Source organism: Ranitomeya imitator, chromosome 4 (genome assembly GCF_032444005.1).
Source record: "Ranitomeya imitator isolate aRanImi1 chromosome 4, aRanImi1.pri, whole genome shotgun sequence".
NCBI classification, from domain to species: Eukaryota; Metazoa; Chordata; class Amphibia; order Anura; family Dendrobatidae; genus Ranitomeya; species Ranitomeya imitator.
The window spans coordinates 92,960,432-92,980,069 of record NC_091285.1 but is presented as its reverse complement, the minus strand read 5'-3'; the positions used below and the strand labels follow the sequence as shown (position 1 = coordinate 92,980,069).

At 42.1% G+C, this 19,638-nt stretch overlaps 1 protein-coding gene across 2 annotated transcripts in view; it reads left to right on the top strand.

Annotated features, from left to right (window-relative positions):
• Nucleotides 1-19,638, top strand: part of SLIT3 (slit guidance ligand 3) — a 1,020,157-nt gene that overhangs the window by 586,945 nt on the left and 413,574 nt on the right. The gene's annotated exons all lie outside the window — the stretch shown is intronic.

Sequence of the window (19,638 nt, the reverse complement as noted above, 5' to 3'; positions counted from 1 at the left end):
CAGAGGACAGAGAAATAGGTAGGATTCAGGGACCCTGTTATACTTACCGGTGTCCCTGGGTCCTCCTGTGTCCCCTCCTGGCCGCCGGCTTCTTCATCCAGTAAGAAAATGGCGGGCGCATGCCCAGTGCGCCTGTCATGATCTGCTGGCCGGCAGCTAGAGGAGTTGGGCTAAAGTTAGGGTTGGGGCTAAAGTTAGGATTAGGGTTAGTGTTAGGGTTGGGGCTAAAGTTAGGGTTGGGGCTAAAGTTAGGGTTGGGGCTAGGGTTAGGGTAAGGGCTAGGGTCAGGGCTAGGGTTGGGGCTAAAGCTAGCGTTAGTACTAGGGTTGGGGCTAAACTTAGGGCTAGGGATGTGGCTAAAGTTAGGGTTAGAGTTGGGATTAGGGTTAGGGTTTGGATTAGGGTTGGTATTAGGGTTAGGGTTGGCATTAGGGTTACGTTTGGGATTAGGGTTAAGGTTGGGATTAGGGTTAGGGGTGTATTGGGATTAGGGTTAGGTTTGAGGTTAGGGTTGAGATTAACATTAGGGGTGTGTTGGATTTAGTTTTTTTTTAGGGTTATGGTTAGGGTTGGGATTATGGTTGTTTTGGGGATAGGGTTGTGATTATCGTTAGGGTTGTGATTAGGATTATGGATCGGGTTGGAATTAGGTTTAGGGGTGTGTTGGGGTTAGAGTTGGCGTTAGAATTGGGGGGTTTCCACTGTTTAGGTACATCAGGGGGTCTCCAAACGCCCCAGCCAATTTTGAGCTCAAAAAGTCAAATGGTGCTCCCTCCCTTCTGAGCTCTGCCATGCGCCCAAACAGTGGTTTACCCCCACATATGGGGCATCAGCGTACTCGGGATAAATTGGACAACAACTTTTGGGGTCCAATTTCCCCTGTTACCCTTGTGAAAATAAAAACTTGGGGGCTAAAAAATCTTTTGTGAAAAAAAAATATTTTTTATTTTCACGACTCTGCATTCTAACCTTCTGTGAAGCACTTGGGCATTCAAAGTTCTCACCACACATCTAGATAAGTTCCTTGTGGGGTCTAGTTTACAAAATGGGGTCACTTTTGGGGGTTTCTACTGTTTAGGTACATCAGGGGCTCTGCAAACGCAACATAAAGCCCGCAGACAATTCTATCAAAGTCTGTATTCCAAAACGGCACTCCTTCCCTTCCGAGCTCTGCTGTGCGCCCAAACATTGGTCCTCCCCCCACACATGGGGTATCAGTGTACTCGGGACAAATTGGACAACATTTTTTGGGGTCCAATTTCTCTTGTTACCCTTGTGAAAATAAAAATCTGGGAGCTAAAAAATCTTTTTTGTGGAAAAATTTTTTTTTCACGACTGCATTATAAACTTCTGTGAAGCACTTGGGCTTTCAAAGTTCTCACAACACATCTACATAAGTTCCTTGGGGGGTCTAGTTTCCAAAATGGGGTCACTTGTGGGGGGTTTCTACTGTTTAGGTACATCAGGGGCTCTGCAAATGCAACATAACGCCTGCAGACCATTCTATCATTCTGCCTTCTAAAATGGCGCTCCTTCCCTTCCAAGCTCTGCCACGCATCCAAACAGTGGTCCCCACAACATATGGGGTGTCAGCCTACTCAGCATAAATTGCACAATAAATTTTGGGGTCCAATTTCTCCTGTTACCATTGTGAAAGTTAAAATTTGGGGGTGAAAAGATCATTTTTGTGGAAAAAATATGATTTTTTTTTAATTTTCATGGCTTTACATTATAAACTTCTGTGAAGCAGTTGGTGATTCATAGTGCTCAACACACATCTAGATAAGCTCTTTGGGGGGTCTAGTTTCCAAAACGGGGTCACTTGTGGGGGTTTCTACTGTTTAGGTACATCAGGAGCTCTGCAAATGCAACATGACGCCCGCAGACCATCCCATCAAAGTCTGCTTTCCAAGCAGCGCTCCTTCCCTTCCGAGCCCCGATGTGTGCCCAAACAGTGCCCCCCCACATATGGGGTATCAGCATTCTCAGGACAAACTGGTAAACAAATTTTGGGGTCCATTGTCTCCTGTTACCCTTGAGAAAATACAAAATTGCAGGCTAAAAAATCATTTTTGAGGAAAAAAAATGGCAATTTGCATATACTCCTCAATGTCAGAGTGATCAGCTTAACAGCAATTACTGTACTTGCAAAGTCAATATTTGCCCAGAAAATGAACTTTAACCCCCAAAACAAATTTCAACATCATTGCAGTCCTGCTTAAAAGGAGCAGCTAACATCGTTTTAGTGATTGATCCATTAACACAGGTGTGGGTGTTGATGAGGACAGGGCTGGCGATCAATCAGCCATGATTCAGTAAGAATGACATCACTGGACACTTTAAAAGGAGGCTGGTGCTTGGTATCATTGTTTCTCTTCAGTTTACCATGGTTATCTCTAAAGAAACACATGCAGCCATCATTGCACTGCACAAAAATGGCCTAACAGGGAAGAGTATCGCAGCTACAAAGATTGCACCTCAGTCAACAATCTATCGCATCATCAAGAACTTCAAGGAGAGAGCTTCCATTGTTGTCAAAAAGGCTCCAGGGCGCCCAAGAAAGACCAGCAAGCGCCAGGACTGTATCTTAAAACAGTTTCAGCTGCGGGATCGGACTACCAGCAGTGCCGAGCTTGCTCAGGAATGGCAGCAGGCTGGTGTGAGTGCTTCTGCACGCACTGTGAGGCGGAGACTCTTTGAGCAAGGAAGGTTTCAAGGAGGGCAGCAAAGAAGCCACTTCTCTCCAGAAAAAACATCAGGGACCGACTGATATTCTGCAAAAGGTACAGGGAGTGGACTGCTGAGGACTGGGGCAAAGTCATTTTCTCTGATGAATCCCCTTTTCGATTGTTTGGGACATCTGGAAAACAGCTTATTTGGAGAAGAAGAGGTGAGCGCTACCACCAGTCTTGTCTCATGCCAACTGTAAAGCATCCTGAAACCATTCATGTGTGGGGTTGCTTCTCAGCCAAGGGAGTCGGCTCACTCACAGTCTTGCCTAAAAACACAGCCATGAATAAAGAATGGTAAAAGAATGTCGCCAAGAGCAACTTCTCCCAACCGTTCAAGAGCAGTTTGACGCCCAACAATGCCTTTTCCAGCATGATGGAGCACCTTGCCATAAAGCAAAGGTGATAACTAAATGGCTCATGAAACAAAACGTAGAGATTTTGGGTCCATGGCCTGGAAACTCCCCAGATCTTAATCCCATTGAGAACTTGTGGTCAATCATCAAGAGACGGGTGGACAAACAAAAACTAACAAATTCTGGCAAAATGCAAGCATTGATTATGCAAGAATGGACTGCTATCAGTCAGGATTTGGTCCAGAAGTTGATTGAGAGCATGCCAGGGAGAATTGCAGAGGTCTTGAAGAAGAAGGGTCAACAGTGCAAATATTGACTTGCTGCATTAAATCATTCTAACTGTCAATATAACCTATTGGTACTCATTATATGATTGCAATTATATTTCTGTATGTGATATAAACATCAGACAAACACTAATAAAAACCAGAGGGCAGCAGATAATGTGAAAATATAATTTTGGTGTCATTCTCAAAAATTTTTGCCAAGACTGTAGGTAAGTTCCATAAGGGGTCTAGTTTCGAAAATAGTGTCATTTGTGGGGGGTTTCCACTGTTTAGGCACATCAGGGGCTCTCCAAACACAACATGGCGTCCGATCTCAATTCCAGCCAATTCTGCATTGAAAAATTCAAACGGCACTCCTCCTCTTCCAAGCTCTGTGGTGCACCCAAACAGATGTTTATCCCCACATATAGGGTATCGACGTACTCAGGAGAAATTGCACAACAACTTTTGTGGTCTAGTTTCTCTTGTTACCCTTGTAAAAATAAGAATTTGTGAGCGAAAAGATCATTTTGTGTAAAAAAATAAAAAATAAAAAAATGTGATTTTTTTTTATTTTCACAGCTCTTGTTATAAACTTGTGTGAAGAACTTGGGGATTCAAAGTGCTCACCACACATCTAGATAAGTTCCTTAAGGGGTTCTAGTTTCCAAAATAGTGTCATTTGTGGAGCGTTTCCACTGTTTAGGCACATCATCAGGGGCTCTCTAAATGTGACATGGCATCCGATTGCAATTCCAGCCAATTCTGCATTGAAAAAGTCAAACGGCGCTCCTTCTCTTCCAAGCTTTGCGGTGTGCCCAAACAGTGGTTTACCCCCACATATGGGGTATTGGCGTATTCAGAAGAAATTGCACAACAAAATTTGTGAAATTTCTGTTTTTACACTTGTGAAAATAAAAAAAATGGTTCTGAAGAAAAATGTTTGCAAAAAAAAGTTAAATGTTCATTTTTTCCTTCCACATTGTTTCAGTTCCTGTGAAGCACGTAAGGGGTTAATAAACTTCTTGAATGTGGTTTTGAGCACCTTGAGGGGTGCAGTTTTTAGAATGGTGTCACACTTGATTATTTTCTATCATATAGACCCCTCAAAATAACTTCTAATGTGATGTGGTCCCTTAAAAAAATGGTGTTGCAAAAATGAGAAATTGCTGGTCAAATTTTAACCCTTATAACTCCCTAACAAAAAAATTTTGTTTCCAAAATGGTGCTGATGTAAAGTAGACATGTGGGAAATGTTATTTATTAACTTTTTTTTGTGACATATCTCTCTGATTTAAGGGCATAAAAATATACAGTTAGAAAATTGCAAAATTTTCAAAATTTTTGCCATATTTCCGTTTTTTTCATAAATAATCGCAAGTAATATCTAAGAATTATTACCAGTAACATGAAGTACAATATGTCATGAAAAAATATTCTCTGAATCAGCGGGATCTGTTAAAGGGTTCCAGAGTTATAACCTCATAAAGTGATAGTGGTCAGAATTGTAAAAATTGGCTCGGTCATTAAGTACCAAATTGGCTCTGTCACTAAGGGGTTAATATGGAAAAAAAAACAAAACAATATCAATAATGAGAAGAAAAAAAAGCACACAGATTTGGGCATTTGCTCTGATGAGGCCATTAACTTTAACGATGTAGGTGGAGTCACTGTATGCTCTGCCAAAAATCATTGCCTGCAGTATCCAAATATTTGAGGTTGACACCAAAACATTGTTGACTGCATCCTGGTGCCCACCTCAAATATGTGGATACTGCCAGAAATTATGTCCGACAGAACATACAGTGACTGTCTGTATCATTAAAGTCAATGGCCCTGTCATCGCAAATGTCCGAAGCTCTAATGGAGCCACTGATGAGTGGATAAAACATGAGGTGAACATACCCTTTAGAGGTTATCCGAGACTATTTAATTTGTTTCATATGTGTCTGAGAACTGACAGCCAGGTAGTTTCTAACTACCTGCCTGTTCTGTCGGCGCTGATATCTGGTAACTAAGAGCGGTCATAGACTGCTACTGCTAGTGATACTGTGGCTTCTGGTGATGTCACATCCTCAGAGCAGCTGCTTCTCTCCTGCTCAGCTCTGTTAGGAGGGTGTAACTGCCAATGTCATGCTGATTGACAGCTGCCTCCTTGCTGCCTAATAGCTGGGAACTGCTTGTCAATCAGCGTGACATCAGCAGTCATGTCCCATCAACAAAGCAGCCCGGAAGAGGTTGTGTGGCTCTGTTAATGTGATATCAAATGAAGGAGCAGGATTACCAGCAGGAGCAGTCTGTGACTACTCTAAGCTGGCAGGGATCAGTGCCAGCTTAGAGTAATTTCTTAGGCCCATAAGAAAAAAATAAAATGGTCCCGGGTAAGCCCTTTAAGCATAATACCTGGAGAAGTCTGATGCTGACCCTTTTAAGTTCAGTATTCTAAATGAGTACATGCTGGTGTCCATTCAGCTGAAGGCAAGCAAATAAACTGGGGGGAAGTTTTGAGACTATGAGCCCTTGTGGGCAGGGTCTTCTTTCCTCCAGTAGCAGTCGTGACTTGTATGGTTTAGGAATATTGTACTTGTTTTTTATTTTGTGTACCCCTCCTCACATGTAAAGAGCCATGGAATAAATATTGTTATAATAATAAATGATAATATAGTGATTTGTAAAGTTTCCTAACTTGCGACGCTGGACAAAAAAAAAAAAAAAAACTACAAAAATTAAAATGTATCTACTCTAAAAGGCCCATCCAGGCCTAGTCACTGAATGGTTAATTTTGCAAGAGAGTCCCAAAGCTGGGTCTTTTTAAGAAACATACTACAGAACTTACATTCTGACGCGTCAATACTTTCCAGTATACGAAGCATCGATAATGGCTGTAGGAATACATATATACATATATTCTTGTGTAGACGTAAGTCTCCTTAGCATATGTGTCTCTAATGTTCAACACTTTGAAGTAAAAAAGAAAATATGACTTCTATCATTCCTGTGTATTGTTTCTCTTGGGCCTGAAGCCCAGAAGAATAACAGATGGTTATCGGTCAAAAGAGTAACTAGGGAAACCAGGAAAGCTGCCCAAATTGCTATGGAGACAGTCATATATCTGTTCACCGTTCTGTCGCTCATTACATCAGCTTACTCTGTCATGAAAAGGAACTCGAAAACGTTTGCAGCATACAAAAAAGTATATATGTAATTAGCGTTTTCACACTACATACAGTGGGGAAAATAAGTATTTGCTACACTGCAGATTTTGCAGGTTTTGTCGCCTACAAAGAATGTAGAGGTCTGTAATTTGTATGGTAGGTACACATCAACTGTGTGACAGAATCTAAAAGTAAGAAACAGAAAAGTCTACTGTATGATTTTTCCATAATTAAATTGCATTTTATTGCATGAAATAAGTATTTGATATTCTACTAACCAGTAAGAATTCTGACTCTCACAGACCTGTTAGTTTTTCTTTAACCTCTTCCCGACCACCCACTGTAGAGAAACGTTGGCTCTTGCTGGGCTTTGGGCATCGCCGACATTTCTCTACTGTCAGCGGTCTCTCAGCGCTCAGGATCCTGAAAGCGCTGCAATTCATAGTGCAGATTGGTTGCTCTAACAGGTGACATTATCGGTACCTAATTGGTTCAGGCCCCAATGATGTTAACCCTTTGCTATCTTCTAGATGCCGCTTTTGTGGCATCTGACAGCACTGCTTCACTCTCCTCTCCAATGCTCCCTTTGATGAGATGTGATCACATTACAGGGAGCCGAGCATTGTCATGGAAACCAAAGGTCATATGATGACCTACGTGTCTGCCAGCGAAGTCATGAGTAAGACTGCCTAGTGCAGTCGAAAAGTGTCGACTGGGTCATGTCGGACATGTACAGTGGGGCAAAAAAGTATTTAGTCAGTCAGCAATAGTGCAAGTTCCACCACTTAAAAAGATGAGAGGCGTCTGTAATTTACATCATAGGTAGACCTCAACTATGGGAGACAAACTGAGAAAAAAAAATCCAGAAAATCACATTGTCTGTTTTTTTATCATTTTTTTTGCATATTATGGTGGAAAATAAGTATTTGGTCAGAAACAAACAATCAAGATTTCTGGCTCTCACAGACCTGTAACTTCTTCTTTAAGAGTCTCCTCTTTCCTCCACTCATTACCTGTAGTAATGGCACCTGTTTAAACTTGTTATCAGTATAAAAAGAAACCTGTGCACACCCTCAAACAGTCTGACTCCAAACTCCACTATGGTGAAGACCAAAGAGCTGTCAAAGGACACCAGAAACAAAATTGTAGCCCTGCACCAGGCTGGGAAGACTGAATCTGCAATTGCCAACCAGCTTGGAGTGAAGAAATCAACAGTGAGAGCAATAATTAGAAAATGGAAGACATACAAGACCACTGATAATCTCCCTCGATCTGGGGCTCCATGCAAAATCCCACCCTGTGGGGTCAGAATGATCACAAGAACGGTGAGCAAAAATCCCAGAACCACGCGGGGGGACCTAGTGAATGAACTGCAGAGAGCTGGGACCAATGTAACAAGGCCTACCATAAGTAACACACTACGCCACCGTGGACTCAGATCCTGCAGTGCCAGACGTGTCCCACTGCTTAAGCCAGTACATGTCCGGGCCCGTCTGAAGTTTGCTAGAGAGCATTTGGATGATCCAGAGGAGTTTTGGGAGAATGTCCTATGGTCTGATGAAACCAAACTGGAACTGTTTGGTAGAAACACAACTTGTCGTGTTTGAAGGAAAAAGAATACTGAGTTGCATCCATCAAACACCCTACTTACTGTAAAGCATGGTGGTGGAAACATCATGCTTTGGGGCTGTTTCTCTGCAAAGGGGCCAGGACGACTGATCCGGGTACATGAAAGAATGAATGGGGCCATGTATCGTGAGATTTTGAGTGCAAACCTCCTTCCATCAGCAAGGGCATTGAAGATGAAACGTGGCTGGGTCTTTCAACATGACAATGATCCAAAGCACACCGCCAGGGCAACGAAGGAGTGGCTTCGTAAGAAGCATTTCAAGGTCCTGGAGTGGCCTAGCCAGTCTCCAGATCTCAACCCTATAGAAAACCTTTGGAGGGAGTTGAAAGTCCGTGTTGCCAAGCGAAAAGCCAAAAACATCACTGCTCTAGAGGAGATCTGCATGGAGGAATGGGCCAACATACCAACAACAGTGTGTGGCAACCTTGTGAAGACTTACAGAAAACGTTTGACCTCTGTCATTGCCAACAAAGGATATATTACAAAGTATTGAGATGAAATTTTGTTTCTGACCAAATACTTATTTTCCACCATAATATGCAAATAAAATGTTAAAAAAACAGACAATGTGATTTTCTGGATTTTTTTTTCTCAGTTTGTCTCCCATAGTTGAGGTCTACCTATGATGTAAATTACAGACGCCTCTCATTTTTTTAAGTGGTGGAACTTGCACTATTGCTGACTGACTAAATACTTTTTTGCCCCACTGTACATTTCTCTTTTTTTGTTTTGCATGCACTATAATTTCTTTTGAAAAAGAAAAGGAAAATCCAGTCCTATTGAGCCCGACTCCAATTTTTTCTATTTTCCGCAATACATTTGTATTGCAATGCATGAGACCAATGATCAGTAAAATAAAAATTGAAGTCCCATAGAGGGACTAAGCAAAAAAGTAAAAAAAAAAAAAAGTAAAAAAATGTTTTAAAACTGTAAAAAGCCACAAAATAAATTTAACCCCTTTACCTCCAAGGGTGGTTTGCACGTTAATGACCTGGCCAATTTTTACAATTCTGACCACTGTCCATTTATGAGGTTATAACTCTGGAACGCTTCAACGGATCCTGATGATTCTGACAGTTTTCTCGTGACATATTGTACTTCATGATAGTGGTAAAATTTCTTTGATATTACCTGTGTTTATTTGTGAAAAAAAACTGAAATTTTGGCAAAAATGTTGAAAATTTTGCAATTTTCCAGCTTTGAATTTTTATGCCATTAAATCACAGAGATATGTCGCACAAAATATTTAATAAGTAACATTTCCCACATGTCTACTTTACATTATAGTAACATAGTTAGTAAGGCCGAAAAAAGACATTTGTCCATCCAGTTCAGCCTATATTCCATCATAATAAATCCCCAGATCTACGTCCTTCTACAGAACCTAATAATTGTATGATACAATATTGTTCTGCTCCAGGAAGACATCCAGGCCTCTCTTGAACCCCTCGACTGAGTTCGCCATCACCACCTCCTCAGCACAATTTTGGAACCAAATTGTTTTTTTGTTTGGGAGTTATAAGGGTTAAAAGTTGACCACCAATTTGTAAAGTTGTTGTAAATTTGTCTTGAGTATGCTGATACCCCATATGTGGGGGTAAACCACTGTTTGGGCGCACGGCAGACCTCGGAAGGGAAGGAACACCATTTGACTTTTCAATGTAAAATTGACTGGAATTGAGATGAGACGCCATGTCGCATTTAGAGAGTCCCTGATGTGCCTAAATATTGAAACCCCACATAAATGACACCATTTTGGAAAGTAGACCCCCTAAGGAACTTATCTAGATGTGTGATGAGCACTTTGACCCAATAAGTGCTTCACAGAAGTTTATAATGTAGAGCCGTGAAAATAAAAAATCATATTTTTTCACAAAAATGATTTTTTCGCCCCAAATTTTTTTTTCCCAAGGGTAACAGAAAAAACTGGACCCCAAAATTTGTTGTGCAGTTTGTCCTGAGTATGCTGATACCCCATATATGAGGGTAAACCACTGTTTGGGCGCATGGCAGAGCTTGGAAAGGAAGGAGCACCATTTGACTTCTCAATGCAAAATTGACTGGAAAGGAGATAGGACACCATGTCGAGTTTGGAGAGCCCCTGATGTGCCTAAACATTGAAACCCCCCACAAGTGACCCCATTTTGAAAAGTAGACCCCCCAAGGAACTTATCTAGATGTGTTGTGAAAAATTTGAACCTCCAAGTGTTTCACTACAGTTTATAACGCAGACCTGTGAAAATAAAAAAAAATTTCCACAAAAATTATTTTTAGCCCCGTTTTCTTTTTTCCCAAGGGTAACAGGAGAAATTGGACCCCAAAAGTTGTTGTCCAATTTGTCCTGAGTCGCTGATAACCCACATGTTGGGTTAAACCCCTGTTTGGGCGCATGGGAGAGCAGTGTTCCGGTGGTTAATGTGTCAGGAGCGGTCCGTGACCATTCCTGGCACATAGTGCCGGATGTCAGCTGCGATATTCAGCTGACACCCGGCCGGATCGGCCACGCTCCCTCCTTGAGCGCAGCTGATTGCGTTAGACTACTATCCCGTCGGTGGTCATAGGGGCCCATACCACCTCGACGGGATAGTACATCTAATGTCAGAAAGGGGTTAAATTAAAAAAGAAAAAATATTTAAACCAATAAATAAATGTCAAAAAAAGAGAGAACAAAGAAGGACTGCCAATCCAATGTATAAAGATATATAAACAGCAAATTTTATTAATACATATAATACATACAAAAAAGTACAGAAATATGGATACTCGGCAGATGGGACAGTACACAGACCAATATGTGCATGGAACACCGATGCCACATTCACAAAACTCATTCACAAAACTCCTAATTCTAGGAATTAAGGACCTGCGAATGACGTCGCGGCTTCTGATTGGTCACGTGCCGGTCACATGGGCGGCACGCGACCAATCAGAAGCCGTGACATAATTCGCAGGTCCTGAAGGCGCTCATTTTAAACAAAGAAGCCGGCCGGTTACCAGCGTGAAGTCCAGGGGCCGCCGGAGAGGTGAGCATATCAATATTTTTTATTTTAATTCTTTATTTTACACATCCCTATGGATCCCAGGGCCTGAAGGAGAGTTTCCTCTCCTTCAGACCCTGGGAACCATGAGAATACCTTCCGATACTTGATGTCCCATTGACTTGTATTGGTATCGGATATTGGTATCGGCGATATCCGATATTTTTCGGGTATCGGCCGATACTATCCGATACCGATACTTTCAAGTATCGGACGGTATCGCTCAACACTACTGTCCAATTGTATAAAATTCTGTGACACATCTCTTTTGTCAATATAATCACTGCACCCCTAGATGAATTCATTGAGAGGTGTAGTTTGTAAAATGGGGTCACTTATGGGGGTTTTGCTGCTCTGGAACCCCAGGGGCTCTGCCAGTGTTACATGGCACCTGCAAACCAGTGCAGCAAAATCTGCACTGAAATATGGCATGCCTTCACTTCTGAGTTTGGCTCTTTGCCTCAAAGTAGTTTTCAACCACTTATGGGGTATTGATGTACTCAGGAGAAATTTCACAACAAATTGTCCTGTTTGTTTTCTCCTATTACCCCTTTTGAAAATTGCAAGCTTGGGATCAAAAATACATTAAGTATTAAAAATAGTAATATTTCATTTACTCAGCCCAATGCTATATAAATTTGTGAATCACCTGAGGGTTAAAAATACTCACTACTCCCCTGGATGAATTCCTTGAGAGTTGTCGTTTACAAAATGGGATTACTTGTGGGGGTTTCTTCTGTTTTGGCTTGTCAAGGGCTCTTCAAATATAGCATGGTATCCGCAACCTATTCCAGTCAAAATGACACTAATTCCCTTCTGAGCCCTGCCATGCGCCAAAGCAGTCGTTTTCCAACTAATATAGGGTATCAACGTACTCTGGAAAAATTTCACAACAAATTTTGGCTCAACATTATAAAATTCTTTGAAACCCATGAGGGTTCAATGATCTCACCAAACATCTAGATAAATTCCTTGAGGGGTCTAGTTTCCAAAATGGGGTAATTGGGGGGGGGTTCTAATGTTTAGGCACCTCAGGAGCTGTCCAAACACACCATGGCATCAGCTATTGATTCCAACTAATTTTGTATTCCAAATGACACTCCTTCCCTTCTGAGCCCTACAGTGCATCCACACAGTAGTTTTCCACCATGTATGGGGTATTAGCATACTCGAGAGAATTGCACAACAAATTTTACTGTGCAGTTTCTCCTGTTACCCCTGTGAGGCTGCCGTCACACTAGCAGTATTTGGTCAGTATTTTACATCAGTATTTGTAATCCAAAACCAGGAGTGGAACAAATAGAGGAAAAGTATAATAGAAACATATGCACCACTTCTGCATTTATCACCCACTCCTGGTTTCGGCTTACAAATACTGATGTAAAATACTGACCAAATACTGCTAGTGTGACCGGCAGCCTGAAAATGAAAAATTTGGGGCTAAAATAAAATTTTGGTGGGGAAAAAGTTAAATGTTAATTTTTTTCTTCCAATAATTATTTTTGAATGGGATTTTGAACACTTTGAGGGATGCCGTTTTTAGAATGTTGTCACTTTTGGGTATTTTCTGTTATATACAGGGCCGTATTTGCCACTATGCACTTGAGGGCACGTGCCTAGGGCGGCAGGATGCGGGGGGCGGCACCTGAGCAAGGCAAGGTGGTTTTTTTTTAAAGTTTTTTTTATATAGTCCGGGTCCGCCCTCCCTCCTTCCTCCTTCCTCCTCCCTCCTTCCTCCTTCCTCTTTCCTCCTTCCACCCTCCTCAGTCTTCTGGCTGCTGCCGGGGTCTCAGATACAATACAGTGCTGTCACGTAGTGCACAGGGATCCGGAAGTGGAAACAAGTCACTGTGTAAGCCCTACCCTCTCCTCGCTTAAGCGCCAAGTTTAGTTCCTGCCTGACAGTCCTGTGTAGGCCCGCCCACCCACCTGTCTTCCGGCTGCTGTGGGGGTCTCGGATCCCGGCAGGCTGGGCTGGCAGGGTGTAGATGCGCCTGGGACGGTCCCCCAGCTTCTGGCTGCTTGCTGGGTTAAAGGCTGGGTGTTGGCAGCCGCATCCCTGCACTGCAGACACGCCCACACTGTGTGCAGTCAGTGTCTGCCGAACTCACCTGACTGGAAGGAGGAGATCCAGATCGCAGCTGGCTAGGGTGGTCCTGGGATCTGACAGGTGGAGAACAATGGGCCAGAGCGAGACCGCCGGCTGGCGGCACACTGCTGCGGGGTTATCCTGCTGAGGCCGGTAGGAGCGGCTGCTCTGCTGCTCACTGGAGACTGCTGGGCGCCAGTGTCACTACCTTGGGATGGGTATGTGCAGTCTATGTGTGTGTGCATACTGTGCCCCCCTGTGCAGTCTGTGTGTGTGCATACTGTCCCCCCCTGTGCAGTCTGTGTGTGTGCATACTGTGCCCCCATGTGCAGTCTGTGTGTGTTTGTGTGTGTGCATACCATGCCCCCCTGTGCAGTCTGTGTGTGTGCATACTGTGCCACCCTGTGCAGTCTGTGTGTGTGCATCCTGTGCCCCCCTGTGCAGTGTGTGTGTGTGTTTGTGTGTGTGCATACCGTGCCCCCCTGTGCAGTGTATGTGTGTGCATACCGTGCCCCCCTGTGCAGTGTATGTGTGTGTGTGTGTGCATACACATGTCCCTGCCCTGTAATAGCGTCCCCGGTCCAGTAATAGCGGTCTCCTGTCTTGTAAACAGGATCACATGAGGCCGAGTCCCTTCCTCTGGAAGTCTGCAGTGGCAGAAGTGGGACAATGCAGCGGGCCCTGAATGGGAGTAGGGGGTGTCACAGTGGTGCAATGCTGCGGGCCCGATGTTGGCGGTAAGGCTGCCGTCACACGATCAGTATTTGGTCAGTATTTTACATCAGTATTTGTAGCCAAAACCAGGAGTGGGTGATAAATGCAGAAGTGGTGCATATGTCTCTTATATAATTTTCCTCTAATTGTTCCACTCCTGGTTTTGGCTACAAATAATGATGTAAAATACTGACCAAATACTGCTATAGTGTGACAGCAGCCTAATAGCTAAGTGGAGTTTCTTTCCTGCCGGCCATATTTCTAAAGCTGTAGGCCACTGAAGGCGGAGATTGGGATCTTGGTCCAGATGCGATCTCAGTCTGCACATGCGACGCCTGTGGCGGCCGTCTTCCTGAATCCCTCCACAGGGAAAACAATGCACTTACGCCGTAGCCTGGAGCCCTCATTATCGTAGGAATATGTCAGGTAATAAATTGTTTTTCTAAGCTTTATAGTGTAGTTTTAGGTCAGTGAGGGATGGTTAGGGATGAGCTAGCAAGGTGCAGGGACAGGTAGTGATGGCTACTTGCGGACATGTGCAGCACTTGTGGTTTTGCACTTGTGGTGAGACAAAAAAAAACACTGCTAGCAACTTTTTTTTCCATTGTTGCAAGTACTGCATTTTCCGGATCGCGGCAAAACCGCAAGTGCTGCACATGTCTGCAAGTCCCATAGGGAATGAATGAGGCCGAACGCAGTGTTGCCGTAGGTGATCTGCTACGTGGCAGATGCTGAAAAACTGCCGGATCTTCCACGAATGGCAAAAATCGCTGATGTGAAAGTAGCCTAAGTCACTGCCAACAGGGTCTGCATTAGTCATACTCACCAATGAGGGAGGCAGCACGAAAAGTGCCTAGGGCAGCAGAAACTGTAAATACGGCCCTGGTCATATATGTCCCTCAAAGTCTCTTAAAATGTGATGTGGTCTGTAAAAAAAAAAGGTTTTGCTATCTTTATGGAAAAAAAAGAAGTTGCTTACCAACTTTTAACATTTCTAACTTCATAACAAAAAATATTATGTTTAAAAAAATGTGATACAAAGTAGACATGGGGAATGTTATTTATGAACTTTTTTGTGTGACGTAACTCTCTGGTTTATGGGCATAAAAATTAAAAGTTTGAAAATTGCTAATTTTTCCCAAATTTCCTATATTTTCAGAAATCAATGCTAGTTATATCAAAGTGGATGCTTTCCTGAAACGGAAAGTACTTGCAAGCAGCATAATACAAAGAATAGCAGGTTTACCCAGAATCCTTTGCAGTAGGCGGAGCTATGCAAATCATCTCTTTCCACCCCTGTCTAATCCACAGCGCTTGGAACCGCCAAGCGTGCAATGCTGCGGATTAGTTTCTAAATTTACACTGCCAACCAATTCCTACCTGTGGACACGTGTTTCGGGCTTTAGGCCCTCATCAGCACAGGGCTGGAATTGGTTGGCTGTATGGAGTGGGGCTCGGTGAGCAAGCGATACATATATGCTAGCCACCTTAGGGAGAGACCCAAGTTGGGCTAAATGTAGCGGGACGAAAGAGACCGAAAAGCCCTCTACTTAAAGGAAATACATAGTGGATGCTTTCCTGAAACGGAAAGTACTTGCAAGCAGCATAATACAAAGAATAGCAGGTTTACCCAGAATCCTTTGCAGTAGGCGGAGCTATGCAAATCATCTCTTTCCACCCCTGTCTAATCCACAGCGCTTGGAACCGCCAAGTGTGCAATGCTGCGGATTAGTTTCTAAATTTACACTGCCAACCAATTCCTACCTGTGGACACGTGTTTCGGGCTTTAGGCCCTCATCAGCACAGGGCTGGAATTGGTTGGCCTCATAAAGGGACACTGGTCAGAATTGAAAAAATTAGCGTGGTCACAAAGGTAATAACAGACTTTGCCACAAAAGGGTTAAGAAGCCCTCTTACTCAGCACTCATTACCTATATTAATTGCACCTGTTTGAGCTTGTTACTAATATAAAATACACCTGTTCACACAGTCAATCAATCATATTCCAACCTTTCCACCATGGCCAAGACCAAAGAGATGTCTAAGGATACTGAGACAGAATTGTAGACTTGCACAAGGCTGGGATAGGCTAGACGACAATAAGCAAGCAGCTTCGTGAGAAGGCAACAACTGTTGGCAGGAGAAATTATTAGAAATTGAAAGAAACACAAGATGACTGTCAATCTCCTTTGGTCTGGAACTACATGCAAGATCTCGCTTCGTGGAGTAAGGAAGATTCTGAGAAAAGTCAGGAATCTGCCCAGAACTACAAGGGAGGACCTGGTCAATGATCTGAAGAGAGCCAGGACTCCCATCTCAAATATTACCTCTAGTGACACACTATACCGTCATGGATTAAAATTCTGCCTGTCCTGCTCACACGAGCACATGTTCATGTCTGTTTGAAGTTTGCGAATAACCATCTGAATGATTAAGAGGAGGCACGAGAGCAGGTTTTGTGGTCAGATGAGACCAAAACAGTACTTTTTGGTATCAAATTCACTCGCCATGTTTGGAGGAAAAAGAAGGATGAGTACAAACTCAAGAACACCATTCCAAACCTCAAGCATGGTGGGGAACATCATAGTTTGAAGATGCTTTTCTACAAAAGGTAAGGATGACTGCATCGTATTGAAGAGAGGATGGATGGGGTCATGTTTCGCAAGATTTTAGACAAAAACCTCCTTTCCTCAGTAAGCGCATTGAAGATGGTGCTTGGCTTCCTGCATGACAATGATCCGAAACACACAGCCTGGGCAACTAACGAGTGACTCCATAATAAACATTTCAAGGTCCTGGAGTGGCCTAGCCAGTTTTCAGATCTGAACCCAATAGATAATATTTGGAGGTAGCTGAAACGCAGGTTTCGGAGCTGTCCCTTAGCAACATTGAAAAATCTGGAGATCTGTATGGATGAGTGGGCAAAAATCCCCTCTGCAGTCTGCAAACTTGGTCAAGTACCAAAGGAAACATGTGACCTCTGTACTTGTAAACAATGATTTCTGTGCCAAATATTAAGATCTGCTTTACTATTGTATCAAATACTTATTTCAAGCAATAAAATGCAATTTAATAATTTAAAAATCATACAATGTGATTTATTTTCTGGATAATTTTTTAAAATTCTGTTCCTCACAATTGAAGTGTACCTACGATAAATTCTTATTTTCCCCACTTTATATGTCTATCCTTGTTCTATGCAACAACCCCAAAATAGAAATAGAATCCTTATTTCTCAGTGATATTTCTCAATATTACCAGTCTGAGATGTAACAATATACATGCTGGAAATGTACAGAAAATGTCATCGTCTGAACAAGATGTAAAGCTGCCAAGTGGCTGACAAAGACAATGTTATCTTCTATGTGTCATTGTGTTCCTAAAAAAATGTGCAGCAGAAAGGAAAGAATTATAACCTGGTGACATACAATGTCCAAACGCAGAGTACAGGATATAATACAACAGGTTGTTGTCTGTGAATAATAATTTATCTTTATCAATTACGCTGTGAGTCAGGGGTGCTCTTAGAAATATTGGCGCCCCAGAGCAGAAATTGTAATTGGGGCCAGCTCCATAGCAGAAATTCTAAGTAACCCCCTGCCCCCACCGCCCAAAAAAATATATAAATTTGGCAGGTTCACAGAGAAACAGATGAATATACCTTACAACTTTTCATTTCACCCATAAAGTATGATGCCAACTAAAGTGCACCACAAGCACTATATGATAAACTCACAGTGAATTCCGCCGCATACACAGTATGATGACCCTACTGTATCCCCTCTTGACTTCCCTGGCAAAGTCTGGTAACCCCCAACTGTGACCCCCACACAGCCCTTCATGCAGTATAATGGCCTTGTCCAGCTTCACCGAGTCCATAAAAAAGTGTTTTCTTTATTAACAAACTTTTAACATGGAGGATACAGACTTCAGCACAACCATATGGGTAAGAATAAAGGAAAAGGGAATATCCAGCACGTCCATCCAGTGTAAGTAAAATATCCAAAATTTATTGAAGCATTTTAAAAAACAATATTAAAAAAGAGAGAGGGAGACTCTCTCTTCCTGACGCGTTTCTGGCGCACCACGGCGCCCCTTAGTCATAGGAACTAATACCATATAGATGAACAGGTTTATATATAGCAAGGAACCAATCACAGACATAGCAATCAATTGCATTGAAAAAAGGCTGCAGCTAAACACACATAACAAGACTTTTTTCTCCTATTTCAAATACACTGAAATTGCATAAATATATACTTTAAATTGCCGCAAGATCTATCTGTTAGTTCAATATATATAAAAAAGGTCATTCCTGTAATTCATACCGTGTGGATGTTTAGTGTCTAAAGTCAGAATCCAAAAGGCTTCCCGCAGTGCTAATTGTTTCTTCCAATCTCCACCTCTAGGTGACTGACTAACCCTTTCTATGCCAAAAAATGAAAAATCTGATAGGTCTCCTTTATGTACAGAAATAAAATGTTTCGTAGCCCCAGAATAGCCTGAATTATTGTTATTTATATTTGCTATGTGTTCCGAAATTCTTTTTTTGATTTTCCTTGTGGTGTAACCTATATAGCAAATGTTGCAAGCCTTACATTTTATGCAGTATATGACGTGGTCAGAATCACAATTAATAAATGATTTTATATTATAAGTAACATTGTGATTCGAGGAAAAAGTAGTTCTTTTGTTGTCTGCAAATTGGCAGACATTACATCTGTTGCCAGAACATTTAAAAAAACCTTTTATTGATAGCGATGATGTGGGAGTTTTTTTCTGTTGCACCATACTGGGAGACAAAATATTCCCCAGTGTGCAACCTCTCCTGGCCACTACTCTGCATCCATTCTGAAGAATTGTGCATAAAGATTTGTCCTGATTGACTACAGGGAGATATTTAAGAATGATCTGTTTAATTTTATTGTACTGACTGCTATAAGCGGTAGAAAAAGTAATCTGCGTTTCAGGAGCGGCACTTGCATTTTCACTGTCAGAATACAATAAATCAGCACGTGGAATTTTGGAAACATGTCTGAATGCATGTCTTATATTGGATTGTTTATATCCCCTATCAAATAATCTATTAGAAATAAGATGACTTTCCTTGTGGAAACTTTCCTCACTAGAGCAAATTCTTCTCGCTCTCGTGAGCTCACGCCTAGGAATGGCATGAATAGTATATCGAGGGTGTGCACTTGAAGACATCAGGATTGTGTTTCCAGAATTGTCTTTTCTATAAAGAGAAGTATTAACCCTATGTGTTGTATTGCTGCCTGTAAGGAGCACATCCAAGAATGAAACCTCGTTTGATGGAATGCCGCTGGTGAAACGCAGGTTACACTTGTTGTTATTCAAATAGAGCATGAAATCAGAAAACTTAGGCTATCAATAAAAGGTTTTTTTAAATGTTCTGGCAACAGATGTAATGTCTGCCAATTTGCAGACAACAAAAGAACTACTTTTTCCTCGAATCACAATGTTTCTTATAATATAAAATCATTTATTAATTGTGATTCTGACCACGTCATATACTGCATAAAATGTAAGGCTTGCAACATTTGCTATATAGGTTACACCACAAGGAAAATCAAAAAAAGAATTTCAGAACACATAGCAAATATAAATAACAATAATTCAGGCTATTCTGGGGCTACGAAA